At 30.7% G+C, this 22862-nt stretch overlaps 1 protein-coding gene across 2 annotated transcripts in view; it reads right to left on the bottom strand.

Moving 5' to 3' along the window:
• Window positions 1–22862, bottom strand: part of LOC125077419 (nuclear factor of activated T-cells 5) — an 82096-nt gene that overhangs the window by 58243 nt on the left and 991 nt on the right. The window lies entirely within an intron of this gene.

Raw genomic sequence — 22862 nt, 5'->3', positions numbered from 1 at the left:
TGTTGCTTTATCAATAGTTGTCTACAACGGCTAATGTTTATCTCACACTACAGTGAGAGTTCATCTCAAATTAGAACTCCGTGAAGGTTTTCCTAAACTAATGAGACCTGGCCGTTACCGTCAGCTAATCTTAAGAATTTTATTACCTAACGACACTTGCAACACATAAGTCTATAAGTCACCAGTTACTAAACCAGATTTTTCAGCATATATGGATTATATTTACGTAAATACGAGCACATAGAAGTCATTAGTTTGGCGTTTCTTATACGAGAATCATACATCTTGTAGTTCGAATATTGAACATATTTATATATTTTAAATCTATATCCAAATTTAAATTAAGATTTGGTAAAAACAATATAATATGCCAAGAATTCCCAGTGCAATTTATAACAAAATTACAACTTAAAATAAATAAAGAGTTTTGTTGCAATTATTAAGAGTTTTATTGATGAAATCAAATAAATATATAATAAATGTTTATACATTAATATAAAAGTAATAAATATATAAATATACAAATGTCTGTCATTTTAACAAGCGTTAAAGCGTCATTTTAATAAGCGTTTTACTATTACAAATATTATAATTGCGAAAGTAGCTCTGTCTGTCACGACTAAATCATTGAACTGACTTTGATGAAGACAATGAATCCCAAAGACATGCATTGACCTAAAAAAAGTATTTTCACCTTTCAAATGGGTAATATTGGGGTGCGAGTAATATGAAAGTTTTGAAGAATTTGCTGCCTTCTTACTTTTTACTTTTAAAAGTATAGGTTGGCGGTCGAGCATATGGGCCACCTGATGGTATGCGGTCACCACCGCCCATAGACAATGGCGCTATAAAAAATATTAACCATTCCTTACATCGCCAATGCGCCACCCACCTTGGGAACTAAGATGTTATGCCCCTTGTAAGTTACGCTGGCTCACTCACCCTTCAAGTCGGAACACAAAAATACATAATAATGCTGTTTGGTGGTGGAATATCTGTTGAGTGGTACCTACCCAGGCGGACTTGCACAAAGCCCTTTGTACCACCCTCATAGAATTTTCGTTTTAAGCTGAATTCAACGCCAAAGAAAACGAAAACGCGGGTTCAGCTGGTTTTAACATAAAGAATATCAGTAGCCACCATAAGCCTCTTTAGACTCACGAAGCTTTACTTAGCACGTCGTTCTAGTGTAGTTATGATTTTTTTCGAATACGGTAATTATTTATATTAAACATTACTTATCTATTTTCAACAAATGTCTGGACCGAGTCGCCATTATAAAAATTACACGGCGCCAGATAGGTACTAAGTGCGGCGCCGCGCCATGATAATTTTTACTAATATATACAATAAATATGATTACAAACATTTATTACGAAGTATAAAAGGCTTACACCAACGAGTTAAGCACACTAGTTTTGACTGGCTAGTCATGATCTCATCGTTAAGCACCGAATCACTGCCGTAGTTTTCAACGATTTAAAGTTTGAGCCGAAGAAAGTATTACCAGAGAAAAATATTTTAATTCGTATTTTTTAAAATGGATGTAAATATATAAATATATTCTACATTTCAATGATAATTAATAATGGCAATTTAATTTTTACACAAAAATTATAGAATTTTATTTAATCAAAATTAAAAATGGCTACTGTACAAACAATAACCGCGTGGAATGGCTGGCAAGAATTCTAGCAGCATGTCTCCTTTTGATCTCTACTACATTTATAATTATATTTAATTTATTGCGCATAAAATAACAGCATTCAAGAGACCGTGACAAAATTATATCATTGAAGTTATCAAAACTTAACTAATTATTTAAAAATCATTAGGCACTTATTTCTTTAGTTTAGTCTTCACACTTTGTAAGTATATCAAATTAATACAGCGCTTGTCAAAGTTTTAATATAGAATATAATATAGTTAGAAATCGGCAATGCAATTTTAATAAAAATATTTATATATATATATATATATATAATATTATAAATGAGAAAGTAAATATGTCTGTCTATCGCTGAACCGAATTTGCTAAAATTTAGTATGAAGCAAGCTTGAACTCCAAATGACATGGCTACTTCTTATAGCTAGCACCTCAATACTAATCCCTAATAAAAAGCGAACAAAGTCGCGCGTAAAAACGATTATTATATATATAAATCTTCTGAAACTGAACTCCTCCTAAGCTATTAGACTGATTTCGGTGAAATTTATGGGTATGTACAACAACATTGTCTAAAATCAAAATCAAAATTTCAAATCAAACCTTTGGAATAAAAATAGGAGTTAGTAGAATACATGATATTGAGTTATTACTTAAGAGTACGTCAATGTCATATGCGGTTGTGTATCATACGACACTGTATTAACTGCTATGATTGTGTATTTCGTTATATGATTACGTAATTTGTAGGGAGATGCGTTGGCGCGACGCATCGCAAGGTCTGATAACGTGATAAGATAAAATAAATATCTTAAAATTTGTGATAAAACTCGCGAATATGTGTAATTTAGTATCTGGAAACTCCGGATTGAAAACCGGATAACATGTTTGTTGTTCGAACATTTATTTACAAATTTACGGTTTTGACAAATTTTAATAATTTTATTATTAACGTTCCAAGTGGATATAAAAATATATTAAGCTTCTTTTTAAATTATAAATTAGTATAATTTAATTTATAATAAAATTAATTACTTTATTACTTTGATAAATATAGTACATTAGTAAAGTTATAAATATAATTATCTTTTCTTCAAGTGTCACTATAAATGTTGAAGACAGAATAAATTTTAAGACATAATATTACGAGTTAAATAACAGTATATATGTAAAAGAGAATAGAAGAGTTGGCTTCCGATAATATACTTTAAGCATGTTCCCTAAATAGTCCAATCAGTCAAATACATTTAATAAATAAATAATTTTAAAGATCTATAAATATTTAGTTTGATTTAAAATTCAAAATGGCGGCCAAATTTCGCTGTTGCGTATGGCGCCATTTTGATGTTAAGGTGGGCACTGTTTTCAATAAATAACTGTAAATTTCATCTTGTTTTTGTAATTTTTAAAACTTGGTAAAACCCAATAATATTTAAAAAAATTAAGATTGTCTCATAGTACATGATCACCGTTTAAATGTATTATATTTTATTATATATGATTCCTTAAAATACTTACTTCTACTTTATCATTTATCAGTTAGATCGTCACGATTGCTATCATGACATGATGATAATTATAAACGTTTTATATAAACTCGCTCAATTCAAAATTTAATTGCCATGACGATTCGAAAAGGTAATCGCATAAAACTAGTAATATATATGTATATGTGATGTAAATTAAAATTTATTTTTATTATCTCTACTAAAATAACCTTAAAAGTATTAAGTTCGAAGCATCGACAACTAGACTGCTCGAAGCTAATTATATTCTATTTTAGTGCTAATCTGGTACATTGCCATAATTTCACGTCTGATTTAACTCAAATAAACAGTAAAAAAAATAGAACACCTTTAACTTATCGTATTTCATTTTAAATCAGTTACTATTCGAGTGTCTGGCATAAAGTTGTCATGTATAATAAATTAATTGATAATAATAATTCTTAAGTATGGCAACAAAAATATTTCAATAGTTTCTATCGTGACGTCTCATTGATACTGCCTACGCACATCAAGTTGGCAATGTGTGACACTCGCGGCGCATGCCTCTTAATAATAATATAAAATTGCGATCTAGTAGATTTTTATATGCGATAGCAACTCATATATAAACGAGGGTTTAATATTATTACTAATATGTAAATAATTAATTATGAAAGTAATACAACACAATACATTTTATGGTCGAAAATACTTTAGATCTTTCATCAAAAAATATGACATAAGCTATGTAAAATGTTCATCTGATTCACATGAATAGATTTTGTCAAGATTTTAACTGCTATATATCATTACCGTTAGTGTCTAAAGGTCTTATAATCATAATGTGTTCTTTGCAGCAGAGTAAAAATACAATTTGATTGCTTTATTGATAGGAACTAAGCAAGAAAATATTGTCCGCTAATTTATATATATAATATTAATATTTTCCTTTGAGCCCGTGCTCTTTTCGTGGTGATTGATGAAATTATTATTGGAATTAATAAAACATTAACAACGACTTCAATAAATGTTATTTATGGGGTGATCAGTTAAACAATCTTCTTCTTTCAAAGTCAAATCAATGTTGCCAGGAAGCGACAAGACAGAGACAACATTTCGCTAACTCCCACTATTAGTAAGTTATTGTATCAACAAAACAGTATTTTTCACTTTTTAACATAAATATGTCCGTTATCGGGCCAAAATGCTATTTGTGACTTATAATTTACGTGAGAGATATCGGATAAAAAGAAAAGACATTTAACGTTTTAAATTTCAACTTATTTTCACATACGATCTTTTGCATTATCATTTACGACAACTTACTCTTAAAATGAACCGCGTAACATTCATTATTCAAACAAAATCTGACGCAAGTGTATCCGCTAATAGAGTGGCACGTGCCTCTTTATCATTGATTAACTTGCCTTGCTGGCATCTTAGACAGATTATATAATTATTTTAGTACGCTTTAAGGACACTCATTAATTAAATGAAAGTTTGAAAATTTATCTTGTTGAATTTTACTAGGAGTCGAGATGGCCCAGTGGTTAGAACGCGTGCATCTTAACCGATGATTTCGGGTTCAAACCCAGGCAGGCACCACTGAATTTTCATGTGCTTAATTTGTGTTTATAATTCATCTAGTGCGGCGGTGAAGGAAAACATCGTGAGGAAACCTGCATGTGTCTAATTTCAACGAAATTCTGCCACATGGAATATGCTCCAAACCTTCTCCTCAAAAGGAGAGGAGGCCTCTATCCCAGCAGTGGGACATTTACGGGCTGCTAATGTATGTAATGTATGTATGAATTTTACTCGTTGATGTGCGTACAAGCGCACACACGGTATTTTAATATGAGGGACATTTCAAGTCCGAATTAATGTTTCATATCTCAATAAAATAAAAGGTAGATAGAGCTCACGCAACATTATAGTGTAGTAACAAATGCAAATATCCGGTAGTGAGTGTAGTAATTAAAAATTTGTTAATAGGTTAGTATTTAATAATTAGTAATTTTGACAATTTTGTATTCCCTTTTGTTGGTTCACTATAATGTTTTGCGCGCTTCATATTTGCCATTTAATTCATTATCTAAGGTTTCATACATTCGTCAGTGATTTAACTAGGGTCGGATTATCCATTAGGCGGTATAGGCAATTGTCTTGTGACCCCGCATAGGTTAGGGGTCCATAGGCTAGCTGGGTCATAAGGTTTGCAATTTATTGTTAATCATTTTTTTATGCTTAACATTGCTCTTATTAGAAAAGGTGCTGGCATACCTTCGTAATAAAATAAATAGCAACAAGTAAAATTGCGTTGTTATACAAATATACATATATTTTGTTAAGTTAGAAAGGGTTAAAGGGACAGATACGGTTATAGTCTTGAGGCTCTGACGTATTTATTATACTTATTCCAACACAACAGTGAAAAAAATACTTTGTCATTGAATTAACGCTATATCATTGGTCGATATCTTGAATACCTATGGTTGTATAGTTTTGACTGTCGGCGAGATTGTTATCAGGCATTTTGAAGTAAAATTACAACTGTTTTAAGTAATTGTAGAATTAGGTAGTGTATTTCGTATTAATCTTATTCTAAGATTGTTTTTTATGTTTACTCCTTCGATTGGAATGGGCTATCCAAACCCATCGATGTATTGAACCTGTCGGGTCGGATTTCCGTCCCATAGGACTGAAAGTTTACCTTGCGATTTCTATTTGAGTTTTGTGACCGTGGCCTAAATTCGTCTCCTAAACGAATTTAGGCCATTAATTAGTGATTCCAGTTGGCATTGAGACAGGACTGGATAAAAGCTAACAACACTATGATAAGAGATATTCTATATTATTTTTACAAAATGGTGTCAGCAGATTACTCAACAGCCGCCATTTTGATTTATCAATTAAAATGTCACTTGGCTTTATAGACTATATAAACGATTGCTTGATTTTAAAATAATAGGGATATTAATCTCAAAAATCTAATAGTTAATAAAACTTTACGACAAATATTTTCTTAATTTGGTCTAGGATATATTAGTTGTACTTTATTTAATAAGCTTACTTGTTCGTATCCATATTTACAAGCGCAACTAAGCATTGGTTATGGATAATTAATTTCCTTCGGCAAAAACATAACCGGTTCGATCCGGTTAAACAACCACACCAGGATGTAACTGACCCGTTTAATGTATAAAATACTTTTTATTCTTGGCCATTCTACGCACGAAATGACTGCCCGAAACTAGTTTAAGCCGACTTTAGTTTTGTCTTGAATCTTGATTATACAAAAACTTGATTATAAAAAAATTATATAGCTAAATGTCGGTTTGGCTCTCTACAAATTGATTTCAAATATGAAACAAGGTTTTATAATAATACTTTTATAACATTTTAATGAAATTTCTAAATACCCAACCAAATGTATACTAGGAATATTCTTAAATAAACCTAACAACACCAGCTAGTTATAAGAAATATTTCGATGAAAACTTGTTTCGGAAAAGTTAATGTTATTTGGTTGGAAATAATTATTAAGAAATGTTTAGCGACATTCTATTCCCGTAACGGTGTTAAATAAACCAACGTAACTTCATAGTCATTGAATATGTTCTTTAATTATTATGCGTAATAAAAATTTAAATAACCAGTCGTTTATTTTGGGAAACATTTAAATAATAAGTAAATATTTTAAAAATGGAAGGCTTGTAAGCCAAACTTGACATCGATAAAATTATCAAAATTTAGTGAATGAATCTAATGCCTGGTTTTGCACTCGACGCGATAATATTCGTTCGAGAAAAGTTGCCTTTGCCTAGGAGTCAGAGCCGTCTTAAGCTATGCTGGGGTCCTTGGGCACCCATGAATTTGGGGCCCTTTTGCTAGATATTTTTGGTTTCATTTGGTAAATTGTTGGTTGTTCGGGGCCCTCTCAGGATGGGTGCACGTGCCTCATGTGCCCTATGGTAAAGACATTAATGCCTAGGACGAGTAGTCGAGTATGCATGACCATACTGGCCGTGTGGTTCATCATGAAGTCGAAAGTATAATTGCTAATAAAATTCAAAATGTTATCGTTATACATAACGAAATTTTACATACGTCATTATATGCAAGCGAAGCTTATTAGAATAAAACCATGGCGAGAGTTTACTGACTGTGGAGCGAAGTGTTTTTGACTTTGCCCGAAGTTCAACAGTCTTCGCTAGGCTAGGGTTCCTACATCGAGACAAAGCCAATATTCGCATTATTCGTGTATGCATAATAAATTGGCGTCATATTCATAAAACGCTCAAGAAATTATGTGTTTGAATGAAATGAAATAAAAAAAAAAACTTACAATATATGTGTGAATCAATTAATACAACTAACATTAGGTATTTAGAAATGCTATTTAAAAATATGATCAGTTTAAACATCCGTTTTTGACGTTCAAACCTTGATTTTGTCGAATCGACGCCATTACACAAACTTATAATTTCTGTATGTGTGAAATAACACAAATTAAAATCTTTATGAAAGTGTTTCTTTTCTATAAATACATGCAATATATGTGATAAAAATCGTTCAAAAACATTTTCTAAGTACATATATGTATATTATATATCTTTATATTTAAGGGTGGTTTTGTTACAATGAAATTAAAACATACAATAAATTAGCGGAGTCGGGAAGCAAAAAGTGAAACGATTTTTTCTGTGTATATATATTTACTAGTTATCCGTCCCGACTTCGTACGAGTATAAATACAAAAGTACTTCTCGCCTTACCTCCCTATTATGTTTCGGAGATACCGTGATGAGTCTGTCAGTGGTATTTCGCTTATATATATAGATATAGGGACTAGTTATTTTCCGACTTGATATAATACCATCGTTTGGCGTGACAACTATGTATATGATTTTAAATAAGAAAAGCTAGTAAAACTATTGGGCACAATAAAATTCGAAGTAGGTAGAGTACTTATATTTTTTTGTCGATGTTCAATATAATTCAATGTCTTGCCCAATATCTTTTAAGACCAAAGCTAAGCTAACATAATAAATGCAAAAGCAACTATGTCTGGCCGTTTGTTGCCTCATCACGATTAACTAACTCTGAACCAATCGTAATCAACTTAACATTAAAATTAATGTACCCCGGGATATGACGTGAACCAATTTATGACATTACATTTATTGACATTATAAGTCGCGAGAAATTAGTTGTATTTCATATTAATCCTTTAGCAATTTCGGAGGTGTGTCTGAACACTTGTTTATTTATATGAGGAACGAAGTAATAACGAGATAACAGCTTGATAACGTTATTACGGCGTAATATTGCGGCCCTCGACCCCGACATCTTACTCTCCTCTCAAATGAAAGTATTTATAACGTTGGACACGTTCTTGGGATTACTGCAAACTATTCACGCGCTGTCCTCGGTACAGAGACGATTACATTTTCGTAGTAATTGGCTAATTTATATACCATTTTTTAATTCATATATCACATAGTCAACCGCCAACAAACAATGTTGAATATATAATTTGACGACCTCCATGATCGAGTAGTGTGTACACCGGTTTTCATGGGAACGCCACTTCAAGGTTCGATCGAGGTTCGGGTTCGATTCTCGGCCGAGTCGATGGAGAAAAAGTTCATCAGTATTCTATGTTGTCTTGGGTTTGGGTGTTTGTGGTACCTACGTTACTTCTGATTTTCCATAACACAAGTGCTTTAGCTACTTACGGAGTAATGTATGTGATGTTGTCAAATATTATTTATTTATTTATTTATTTATTAATATTGTTGTGTTCTAGTTTTTAGGATGAATGCCAGTATAACTACAGGCACAAGGGACATAAAATATTAGTTACCAAGGTTGTTGGTGCATTGATGATAATAGCAATGGTTAAAATTTCTAACGGCACCAATGTCTATGTGTTTTATTAAACTACATAAGAGTTTATATACAAAAACATCAGAAACTCCTCAATACCATTGTTTGAAGTCGGATTTTGGTCTGGTTTTTGATGCTGCAAAACGTCAGTAACCATGCGATTGTTTAATCGCGATTTTTGTTTTAGTAATATCGGATCCGTCTTAATCGAGGGTTCAAGAAACCCTCGTGTTGGGGGCGTCTCGCCGATGATCATGTTGGAACATTAGAAAGTCGGCCAAAAGATCTCCTAAAATTCTTGGGAGTGGGAACCCTACTTGTATTGTGTTGTGCTCAAGACGGGCTGAGCAATATCTTACTGCTCTTATTAATATTTTATTAAATCTTGTTTCATAAGTTTTCTATTTAATTACTTGCGTCGCACCATATCATAAATCAACGAACTCACGAGCACTTTACAATTACAAATAAGATAACAAAGCATCGGTTAATTCTTAGAAAAATATTTTAGCGACATTACCCGTTTATTTTGTTTAAATTACGCCATTTATAATTTTATTATAGCATATTCTAATTTTACATTTTATGATTACAACAAAAACTACAAAGTATGTAATTAATAGTAGTAATAAGTAGTAATGTATTTAATTAACATTCTTTCTTGTTGTTGCAAAATCGCGCTTTTGAAAGTTGCAGTCAACAGATTAAGTCGTCGATATACGTGAAACAAAAGTTTCGTTTGAGTTACATTGTTTTCTTTTTTCTAGGCAGTTGTTACCGGAAAATGTTAAAAATATGTGTGCCTACATCATATACAGAAATTTCATTACTTGTCAATATAAATTAAAAAGTAGGAGGAATGGTATAAATATGCAAAGTACCCTAAGAATATGTTATTATTAGCTTTTTTCCAAATATATCACAAGTTTTTTTTTTTTTTTTATTTATATCGAAAACAAAATTTAGCGTGCCTTCAGCCTACTTTTGCAGATTATCTTTTTAATTTTTTTTTTTTTTACATTTTGTGACCGACACGCGCAAATCAGTAAATAATAGAATGAGACGTTGTTTTGAACATACCTCTAACACTTAGCTCCGCAAATCGAGCGAGGTCAACGATGTATGCCTTTATATACTTTTTAACAAGTATTAATACACACACGCGCGTACATATACATACGCACGCGCCGTCATAGGTATACTTTTACTTTATTATTTTAAACAAGTAAGCGAGGGGCATTGCTTGAGTCAGATTTTGGGAAACTGTAAAATTTCTAGGTCCGCTGCCTTTTAATGGTTGACGTAAACTGGATCCACTAGATTGCTTAATACTTTTGCGTTGCATTTTCCTCAACAACCCAACATATAATCTTGTGCGTGGGTCAAGAGGAAAATAAAAATAAATATATATCCGCAGAAGTACATTAGAATAATACAGCCTTGAGTCTCAAGATTAGCCGACTTACTGATGTCATTGACTTTATTTCATATGCTATTATAACAAAGAAAACATATCGTTATAATTTTTTAATTAATTTCGTTATATACAACAGTATCAATTTGTCATAGTGTAAGAGCACCGAAACCTAAAAATTATTATTGGTTTGTTATTCTTAAATGTATCATTATACTATACAAGTACGTTCCTAAATATTTTCAAATAGGCACGCGTAGATAGGCTCAAAGAATAGTGTCAAGTTATTAAAAGATTTTCAGAATCGATCATAATGAAAACAAAAAATCTATTATATTATTTTTGGAAAACCTTTGCCTATAAGACTTAAGAAGGTTAATTTAAAAAAAAAAACCTATAACAATAAAAAATACATGAAATCTATATTGCAAAACTAAATGTAGATAAAGTTTATTGAAATGGCAATGTTCTCTTAAATTTAACGTCACCAATAATAATAAAACAATAAAAATAAAAATCTATTTAAAGAACATCGTTGAAAATAGCTACTCTATTTAAACGTACGACGTTTAACGTATTCTTCATTACATAACGGCTGTGAATTGATAATGATGTAACAACACTCAAGTCGGAGCGAATCTACGAGTTGAATAAATATGAAATAATGTGTTGTTGTGTAAATGTAATGGTATAATTTTTGTGAAAAAAGTAATTTCCATATTCAAATCTATTGAATGCCTCTTACGTGATATATCGGTCAGATATTTCGAAGCACAATAGACATATGACTTTGTTTTTATAATTGACAGTTCAAAGGAACCCACAGAATGCATTTACTCGAGGTATAGTCAATGATCATAATAAATCATCCTCATAGATAACAAACAAAAAATATTTAAAAAAGTATTCACTTCACTTATTTAAATCACAATAAAATACTTAATAAACATTTCAATCTTGTATCAAATAAGTGTTATTATAGTAAAATTTAATATTAGGACAGATTAAGTTCGTATGAAATAAATTTTAAATATGGCTAACAAATACGTTAAACAGTTTATGTATTCGTTTTTAATAAGATATATGTACTTACGCTGAATAATGTCGAGGATTGTCAATTCGTCTAATTTTTTCTTTTTTTTTTTGTATTATGTAAACGTGATTGCGTAAAGATATTAATTCTTCTATTGCCACGACTATATGTCGATTAGGAAAGAATTTATCACTGAAATGGCCTACTCAACTAAATTACTTACTCGTGGTTATTTCGATAAAAAAATTACCAACGACAATTAGTTAACCGTTCAGTGTCTTTTACATAAATGATAATTTTGTTTAAAACTAATTTTAAGTACTGTAAACCTAAGACCGTTTGTAACGTAATTATTAAATAGAATACGATACTTTAAACTTATTATTATTTATGAATTAACGATTATACATGGTACTAACAATAAAATATAATAGTTCATTCATTTATTCCGAGACGTTCACCAAATATACAAATGGGTAAAACATTTAAAAAGAAAAAATAAACACGTATAATGTATTTCTGCCGGTTGCTTTTAATTTGCATTTATTAACCTTGGAAACTAAAAAAAATCTAAAATGTACTACTACACACTGGGTTGGTAATTTTTTTGTTGGACAACGTAATATAAACTTTTCAAAAGATGGCAAAAAATAATATTTATATATTGTAAAATAAAAATGGATATAAACAAATTAAATACATTTGCGCTACCTTTTAAAAAATAAAATAAAAGCCAATGATCTTTTTCCAGCTCTATTTACTAAGGTATGAAGTATTTTCTTCGAGTATCTGTGGTATACCGTATATTTGACAATCACTAAGCATAACGGTTTTTATTAAATAGAGGTATTGATTTTGTAACTTTAAAATAATTCAAATTTTAAACCTTATTAAACAGCGTTATGTTATTGTCGTTACATAATACGTATCAATACACTACATATAAAATTTATGTTAAAATCTTAAATTTTCAATATTTAAATGACATTCTTGTTTAACATACGTTCCGTAAGTGTTAAAAATTGAAAGGAATCAATTGTGAATAACTAGAGAAGTAGAGAACACTAAATATGTGATAGCTCGATACATACAAGGTCAAGGCCGATTTGTATTGCGCCCGCGCAGCTCGTACTGTCAAAACAGTAGCTAGCTCCCTCGCACTCATTGACGCGTCATTAGTCAAGTGAAACACGACAGTGGGTGTTTACATTTCGTCTAATAGATCAATCACAAGATTTCAGTGCCGTCCGCATTCCCCGCTGAAAATAAATCATTAAGCATAAGAATTAGATGAGCGATGTATCATTATTGTGTGTAGATCAATGTTATAATTGCTCAGTTACTTTAAATGAGGTAAGTATAATAATTATTATTGTTATATCAAAAGCTTGGAGTATGTGACTTGAGTACAACAAAATTAACAATATAATTCAATATATTTTATTATTATATTTTATTAAATAGATACAGGCACGGAAAAAATTAAGGTATGACTTCATTAAAAACATCATAAAAACATTACATTATAATGAATATATTTCTAAATACAAATTGAGACAAGCGATGTCTTAATTCGTGGTTGTGCTCGCCAAGGGCTGATTTTCCTACGACTCGTGTCAAAATTTAAGGCGCAGTACTATTCGCTGATTTTTTTCTCAAGTATCTCAGAAGTGTCGAACTGTCATACGTAAAAAAAACCTCAATCGCCACACGGGCAATTTACTATTTGCTGAGTTTTTTCTCAACTTGTGAAATACAAGTGCCATTCATCATCATAAAAATTTAAAACATTTTTTTTTTCCTATTAAAATATTAATACTTTGATGGAGTAGGGGGATGACAATTCGCGATAAGTCTAGATAATGTGTCCAAAAACCTCTTTTAATGCCCAGCACGCGTTGCGATATCTCTTTAAATATACATTTACCTATAAATGTTTAAACTTTGTACGTTAATGGCTTTTAAGTACCTATATTAAAAATCTCTTCGTTGCTGTCACTTCCCGTTCACAACAGCTGTACAAAAGTTTCAACTTAATCGGATGAATGGTACAGAAATATACCAATAACCAGCTAATATGCACAGTATATATTTTAGCACGATCTAAAACGATAAATTGTTTGCCTGTGTAAAATAATTCTATTAGCGTGTGTTGGCACGGAGTACCGACTCAACAGTACTGAATACTGGAAATGGCAATTTACAAGTTGATTAATATATATAGCGTTATACAATGCTAAGACATTATTGTGCACCAATGAAACTTAAACATAAGTCTAGGAAGATATCCAAGGGGAGGCCTTGAACTCCAAGAACAATGTCTCAGATAGTCTTACGGCGAAAGTTAAAGACCGTTAGGGAACTATCAAGCTTATAAAGACATTAAAGGTGTTCAGACGAAAAATTATAGTTAAATACTTTCAATACATATCGTTATTTTAAAAAAAAATATATCTATGTTAATTTCATTAAATTTGAATGGAATATATTTATATTACGAACAATATGTATGAAGTTCAATATATAATGTATGTATACTATATTTTTAACAAAATTATATTTTTTTTAATGACACTGACGTTTCTTTGCCGTACATGAATTTTGTTGTTATCTTTGAACAGAGAATATTAGAAAATAAAACGAATGTACAAACGTTTTATCGTAAGAAACGGCATGACACCTCCACACTATTTTAGAAAGAATCAAGATATTGCTCAGTTTTTATTAATGAATTAATGACGTCATATGATTTAAATAAAGCTTCATGATTTTTTTGACAGTTTACATGTGTAAGTGGCGCTGTGTATTGTATACCTTGACTGATTGGCAAATGGGCCACGGCAGGTGATAAAAATGATAACCACTAACCATAAACATTAGTACTGTCAATATTAAACATCGCTCATATTGCTACCAAAATTATTATACGTAAATAAATCTTAATTATGTTTAAAAAAAAACATCAATGTAGATAAGGCTTATTACACAATGCAAGAATGTATAGATGATAAAAAGCGTGATATCAGTAATCGTCGTTATCTATTCAGGAAATATACATTTAATATACTTACAGTATATTCGATTTCAGAAGAGAGTAAATACTGAATTTCTTGCTGGTTCTTCACAGTGGAATCTAAATACCGAACCGGTAGTTCTGTATTTGATTGAATTTAATTCGAATGATTAATTTTTTTTTTTTTGTGGCATAGACGGACTGAACAATCGGTAACCGGATGCTAAGTGGTCACCACTACCCATAGACATTGGCACCGTTAGTAATTAAAAAGATTCCTAAAATCACCAATGCGCCACCATCTTTGAGAACAGAGATATGTCATTTATACTAATAATATACATTCATTTTATACTAATACCAATATTAGCGGATGCTAAGCGCCAAATACATATCAATGTAAGCTGGTTTCGCGACATCTGAATCTATTAGTCTTATAATTACGTGACGTTCAATTCGATAAACATCCTTTTATCGGTGTAGTGTTTTATAGTATGGATGCGGAGTATTGTAATCAATCATTCGGCGTCATGTTAAACGTTTATCGATAAACAAATAAGAAAAAAAGAGATAATGATTAACAATCTTAATTATATAAAACAGCAATGTTTTTTTAATAAAAAAATATATATTAGCTACCCGAGTAGTAATTAATATTCTGTGATCTTTCAAAATGTAATAACAGCAAAACAGCATTTAAATAACTGCCTAAAACCGCATTAAATGAGTTATTTTTTAAATCAAAGAAAAAGTAATTGTCTCGAGTTCAGTTTTGAGGCGTTTCGCTAATGAATTTACGTCAGTGGTTTTTTGACCAAGGTCGAAAATAAGCATAAGAACTTCGACTCAGTAAATTTTAAAACATTGCAAATAAATTAGCTAGGTACACTACGTGATCTTAAGATATATTCATTTATTATTCGCATACTATAATATCGTTGCTATTTATGAAGCGTGCTTTAAAATGTATTAAATTCAACATATTATTTCGTTTACTGTATACCATTTTTTTTTATAAATTTTCAAATGGAACACGTTGTTATACATTTAGAATATTTAATAATGACTTTGATTCAATGTTTGTTTACTGTAGTTATAAAAAGAGTTACAATTTAAAACTACTTTTACGCGTTAATTATTACATTTTAGTATGGTTGCCATATTGAGCAAGATTTCACAAGTATAATCAAATTTTGATCATAAAAAGCACCGGTTCGGAAAGTTGATTTTTTCCAGACGTAATACAGTAAACTCGTAATTATTTTTTTATTTTTTTGTCTAAATTTTTAAACGTATGAAAGTGTACAATCTTTAATAACGAGTAGTATCAAAAATACTGGAAAAACAAAACAAGTGTTTCATTTACTTAATACATTAAAATTTAAGCCATTGTTTTGATTTATAAAATGCCATAATTCGAATTCCAAATTTAAACTTAACCTAATAAGTTTGAGTCATGTTTAATTATAATGAAGGCTTTGGCAAAAATACGAGTTTCAATTGAACATAATGAATTAAAATATTAAATGAAAGTAAAAAAAACATTTTAAATATAAACAATATGAAATGACGTAGTTTTAAATTTTAAACTTAGAATAATCATTTGAAACCTTTTTATTTAAATTTAATTTGGTAAATAACGTATTTTAGAGGAAATTTTTCCATAATCATAAAGCCATCCCGCAGCCCGAGTAAGTAGGGTTTAATCTGTAAAACCAAATACGCACCTTATAGGTTTAATAATTATTTAATTAGTGTAATTACTTATTATGACATGGATCTAGGTTGTGTACTCCTAAAAATTTAAAGGTACTTATAATATTCTCATATTATCAATTCGACAATTAATCGTAAGAATCATAAGGAAACTTAGAGGTTCAACATACAACTTTGGTCCATGTCTTGTATGTATTTGTATGTTGTTGGACGTATTTATCTGTATTTTGGTTATGACGCATAAATTGCTGATAAAAAACACCATTAAATTTATGAATGTGGGTTCAGTCGATTAAATCGTTTGCAATCTAAACTTGCGTCATGCTTTCCATCTTGCTTATTTCTGTTTGTTAATTTTAGCTTTAATCCCGTCAAATCATCACACATCTTGTTGGCTATTCCGAACATTCAATTATTTTTTCGAATTATCTCGTAATAAATAGGTGTGAAGTTTTTTTTTTACGAATTCCATATTATTTATATTTTAATACGATAAAAACTTACTTTGGGGTTTAGTAGTTATACTTATATCAGTTTATATTATTGTATATTGTTTTGTTTGTAAATCAAAATATCAACATTCAGTTGGCGAAGAATCTGTTTTTCGCGATATCTTATACAAACAAACAAGAAAAAGCCGCCGAATTGATAACCGCATAATTTTTTAAATGAGTTTTATGTCAATAAAATTAATAACTAAAATATTTTATTTTAATAATAATACAAGGAGGGAATATTAAAGTGAGAAGTGCATTGTCCGGATCCGATGATGTCTGACACCGGTCAACGACACTCGTCATTCATGGCGCCCAAATTGATTATCTTATCTGTGGCTTCTCGTGTTTAATTAGATAAGGCTAACAGCACTAGAAGCCTATCAATTGGTTTTGCTTTCAATCGAGGAAAACATCGTGTCGTTGACACAAAAAAAAACAATAGGTACTCTACGACGTAACGCCAATGTTTTTTCTCGTTTTTCAAATAAAATGTAAATGACAACTTCAATTTTTTTCAACTAATCGTGAATCGCGACTTCGCTCGCATGTTTAGGGCTGATCGTCAGGTGTTAGATATAAAAAATAGCCTTACTTGGCGATAGATAAAAAGATAGACAGTTATTTTCGCATTAATAACATAAGTATACATTTACAAAAAGTAAAAATATATCGATCTATTACTTTAAACATACATTTTAACAGGATAACGAATATTACACGATCAGAAATGTGAACAAATTATACTACAAATATTTATACACGATTAAATTTTCACGTATATTTTAGCAACATGTTAATAAACAAAATCATTAAGATAATTGAGACAGGTAAATATCTGGTGCTAACCAGCCCCTGTCATATGATTCTCTCGTGTCCATTGCATCTGAGTAAACAGAACTGAGCAGACTGACCCACGATAGCGTGCTTCCTGATAACAGCGCCGTTATCGACACTACATGATACACGACCGTTCAATGTTGTACCCGAACCACATCCACCGCAACGCAAACACCTTACATCATAAATTGACATCGTTATAAATGTTTAGCGAACAAATTGTGTTCGTTTCGTATCAATAAAATGTTATTTATATTGAAAAGAAGCCGTATCTTACATAAATAAAAGCGATGTAGACGAATTTAATCGTACATAAAGTGGGTTATCCGCTATCATTATATGCATTTATTTATGTATTTAAATGAAGTAAATACTCCTAATATTCATGAGACGGAAGTACTCGTAACAAAATAGTGGATAGTTTAATATTTATTTGTTATTTTGGTGATTACTGATAATTAGTTCAGTCGAATGAAGTTTTTTTTTAAAAAAAAGTAACTCTTTTGCATTATAAAAAATAAAAACAGATACTATATATTGAAGAAAACACAGCAACGACACAAGGAGGTTGTTGATGATGAAGACATAAGACAACAATTACGATTGACAGTTAAATTGGCGGCAAAGTACGTACGGCGCTCTCTGATACCAGAAATAAAGAGATATTCTAGATTATCTATGTTATTAACAGAATATAAATCACAAAATCACAAGGATTGCTTCTTCATATCATCTCATTGTTATTTTTCGAAGGAATATGAAATCGGTTAAACGTTATATATACAAGAAAGTATAAGGTAAGATAAATAAGTAAGATATATTCAATATTTTTTAAGAAATATTCAAATATTTTAATTTTTGTAAAATACTATTTAATTTTAGTGACTACCAATCACTAAAATAGTCATATTAATAGCCACTTTAATCGCCATTACATCGAAAACTTTAAAATTTTATCAAGAGATCGATTTTAAATCCCATATTTCGTAGCCTGTGATGGTTGTACGTTTTTTGATTGCACGAATTTACTGAAAAAACCAGGATATAACTTTTTTATCGTATATTTATGTTAACGAGTTTAATATTTTGGCAGAAACATCATTATTTTAATTTAAAAATGCAGACGTATTGTTTTACATGACACTAGCATATAATTAACAGAGATACAAGTCAACAAATATAAACAAAAGCGGAAATATTAAATTGTATATTTTTAATTTGATGGGTAATCTTGCTGGCTTAATATTGGCCTATCAAGTTTAATGCTGGCCAATCGATGTTTCAACGATTTGAATTTCGAAGTTTTTTTTTTAATGTACAGTTAAGCAATCTTCTATTTCAGCTATGGATATGTCAATACGTAGGCATATAACTGTTTGCCAATAAGAGCCGGAACTTGGAGTGCGACTAAGGACGCTTCTTTGATCTAAAAGCAATAATATTGACCGATATAAACTGACCGTACAAATAAATAAGTCTTTGGATATTTTCAGATATAAGTCAGTCTATCTCTTATTTTATAATTAATCTGTTTGTTGGTTTTAGTTATGTGGAACGGGGCAAAGTTCGTATTTATTATTATCAAACTAACGCACCTACTTTGTGAACCTATGACTCGAAAAAAATTAATCAATAGTTGAATTTGACTACAGCTAGATCTTTAGGCCTTGAAAAAAAAATTGACAATGGTTACCATAATTTTTGGCGCTTAATACTTTTTAAAATTTTAATACATCAAAGAGTTCCCAAAGTTATGTCTTAAAAAAAAATACATTTTTTTATTAATAAAATATATTTGTTACGCACGTAATGGATACAAGCGTTCTACATCGGCAATGTATCTGCTTTACATTCTTTTGGATTATAGGATCCATTAAATGTAAGCACCTAGCGGGCTTTACTAGATACCGACACTTGTTTGCCGACTAAGGTTCCAATCCGTTTCTTCAAGGTGATTGATTTCCCAAAGGACACTAGCGTTTTATTTTTAGATGCTCCTTTAGAGTACAATTTCAAGATGTGTTGAATACGATGCAATCTAAAGTTATTTATATAATTTTAGATACTACCGATTCCATACTTATATTTATTGGATGTCAAAGGTTGTCTGTAAGATATTGTTTGAAGTAATACGGTTGCCTTTGTACTCTAACTCGAATGAGTTTATATATATTTAACTTTTATCTTTTGGGCGCAATGTTTTTTTTTTTTTATTTTAATTCTTTATTCTCACGGTAACGGAAACCAGCGCGTACAAAAATAATACAAAAAACTAAAGACTACCGTTGTATTCAATATCTTAAATCAAATCAAAACAAAGTACTCTTTATTGCACACCAATAAACACATACATAAGTCACATTAAAATAATCTTAAAATCTTAATGTTATTCATTTGAAAATTTTCGATTGGCTACGTCCAAGTATTTAATCAGTTAATCTAACCTTAAACCTTCATATTTTGCATTTTGGTCCAGTTTAAAATAAGGATAGGTCAGTTTAATTAAAGGGGCAAGGAATAATTTTAGACTTCAACCCCTTACTACTGTTAGTAATGGTTTATCTCTACATTGTATAAAACAATTGCGAATTTACAATACGTTAATTTTCGCGGCGGATAGTATATATATAGAATATTATAAATAAAAACATATGAGTGCTTAAGAATTTAGCTATACCCTGTACAAGATAGCTTGATCTTTTTGATAGATGTATATTTTTCTGATCGACATAACTTTGCAATGACGAACATATTATTTTCTTAATTTAATGATTTTGAAAATATTTAAATAATACACATAATACAAAAATTCTTAAAGATTTAAGCGTTATCCGAAAAATTTAAGTTTTTTTCTATTATATATTATTGTCTCAAAGTAAAATTTAAATAGAAACAAAGAAAATAATAGACGCTTGTACAATGTTACATCGGTCGGACTGTAGGGACACGAATAACAGGCAGTAAGTGCTACAAATATCGATTACAAAAATTCTTATTAAAGATAGTTGTTAAGATGTTGATGTACGAGCCGAGATGGCCCAGTGGCTAGAACGCGTGCATCTTAACCGATGATTTCGGGTTCAAACCCAGGCAGGCACCACTGAAATTTCATGTGCTTAATTTGTCTTTATAATTCATCTCGTGCTCGGCGGTGAAGGAAAACATCATGAGGAAACCTGCATGTGTCTAATTTCAACGAAATTCTGCCACATGTGTATTCCGCCAACCCGCATTTGGAGCAGCGTGGTGGAATATGCTCCAAACCTTCTCCTCAAAGGGAGAGGAGGCCTTTATCCCAGCAGTGGGACATTTACGGGCTGCTAATGTAATGTAATATGTTAAGATGTTATTACAAACGGGGGTCCTTTTGGTTAGGGTCTTTGGCTAGTCTTTAGCTGGAAAAAAAATTGAATTCTAATTTGAATTACGCATTCCATCGTTCCATCGATTGTTATGTTATGTTATATATATATATGTTATATTTTCTGTTTCTCATCACTAGCCCGCCTGTCAAAAAATCAAGCTAACTTGAACAGGGTATAATTTTAAACAAATTTCTTTTAATTTGTCATTCGTTTGCGTCAACATAGAATATCTCCTGTATTGAAGGCTATTTTTTTCCGATCAGTAGCAAAATGAAGGTTTTCCGTTTTATCTTCCAAATTGATGATACCTAGATGGTTTAAAGTTGATTGGAAATCGAATTTTACATATTTCCACGCATTAAGATGCATAATATATTGTTCAATATTGCATCTCCTGAATAAAAAATAATATTATATTATATGTATTTAAGTATAGAATCGTGGTAAACTAATGTTATATGGTCTGTGAAAGGGCATAAAATCAGTTTGACTAGGTTAATTCTCACGACGCCAATGTGTTCTTTGTGAATTCTTGACGACGTAAATTCTTGTGCAAAAGCTTAGGTAAACAGACTACCAAATCCAAATAGGTCCCCTGCTAATAAGTCACCCATAAATATTGGGATTGTAACCATCCCTGATACTCAATGTGCCATCGACCTGGGGAACTAGTATGTGATGTCTCTCGTGCCTGTAACTACAGTGAGCCGGCCTGTTACTATACTGGCTCACTCATCATTCTAACCGGAACGCAACAATACCAGTTACGGCTGTTTGACGGTAGAATACGTCACTAATGAGTAGTATAGACGGGCTTGTACAAAACCATACCACGAAGCAAATATTACTACAGACGACGAGGTTACAGAGTAAGCTAGTGGTACCATTGAATGCTACCATTTAATATTTCACGCTCCGTCTCAAGGTCTTGCAGTTATGAAAGGAAGACAAGAAGTAAAGTAGTGATCATTTGTATTTATGTATTATTCCAGGTTATCTTTTCGTTATTTTATGAAAAATAAAAATGACCGAGTACATTTTGTTCGATTTATTTTACATTTAAATAAGCAATCTGATTAACGTTTGCAATTAGTTTTTCAAGGTTTTCGGTTTTCAGTGCAACTTTTAAAACGCTTCTTGGATTTTTCTTAGCTTCCGTTATTTTAGTGTTGCCATATGTTGTTTCAATGTCGATTCGCGCAGATTTTTCATCTGAAGTTTTTTAAAAATGAATTACTATTATAGTCTGATATGTTTTTTAGCAAACGTGATATGAATTTTCGGCTTCCAATCAGACGTATGAGTTGACAAATCTTATTTAAATTAGATATAAATGTGAACATTTCAAAACTTGCATTGCGAATACTGGGTATAATATTTTTTGTCGGCAAGTGTATTTACCAGTATTTCAACATTACTCTACCTAAATTAATGATACAAGTAATACGTAAGATAATAATAGGTTCTAATCTAATTAATGTGATCTTATAATTAACAATGACTAAAACTTTGGATAACCGTGATAAATCACCTCGGTATAGTAAATCACACAGTTCGATTAAATTTGTTCACTTTTTTCAATCGAATCGAAAGCTAAGGGCAATGCTTCGCGTCAGTGATTAATAATTATTTTTCAATAATTCATTATAGATTTATTGTTTATCATTTTAAAGTAATTCTAATTAAATGTATTAAAAGTTCTCTTTAGCGTTCATACGAAAATATATTGACATTTGTGAATACACTTATATCTTATTGTATGTACAATTGTAGTGTTAAGAAATAAAACACGGAAATCGATACTGTCGGTTTGCTACTCAGACTTGAACAACTGTCACGCAACTTTTTTAAATAATGCCCCCGTTACAAACACTGTAAAAATAGTGATGACTTTTATATACACTACTATTATTAAAAAAATCTTTATGAAATTATGAAAGAA

Source organism: Vanessa atalanta, chromosome 3, assembly GCF_905147765.1.
Source record: "Vanessa atalanta chromosome 3, ilVanAtal1.2, whole genome shotgun sequence".
Taxonomy (NCBI): Eukaryota; Metazoa; Arthropoda; class Insecta; order Lepidoptera; family Nymphalidae; genus Vanessa; species Vanessa atalanta.
The sequence above is the reverse complement of the archived record's forward strand: the minus strand, read 5'-3'. Positions and strand labels throughout refer to the sequence as shown.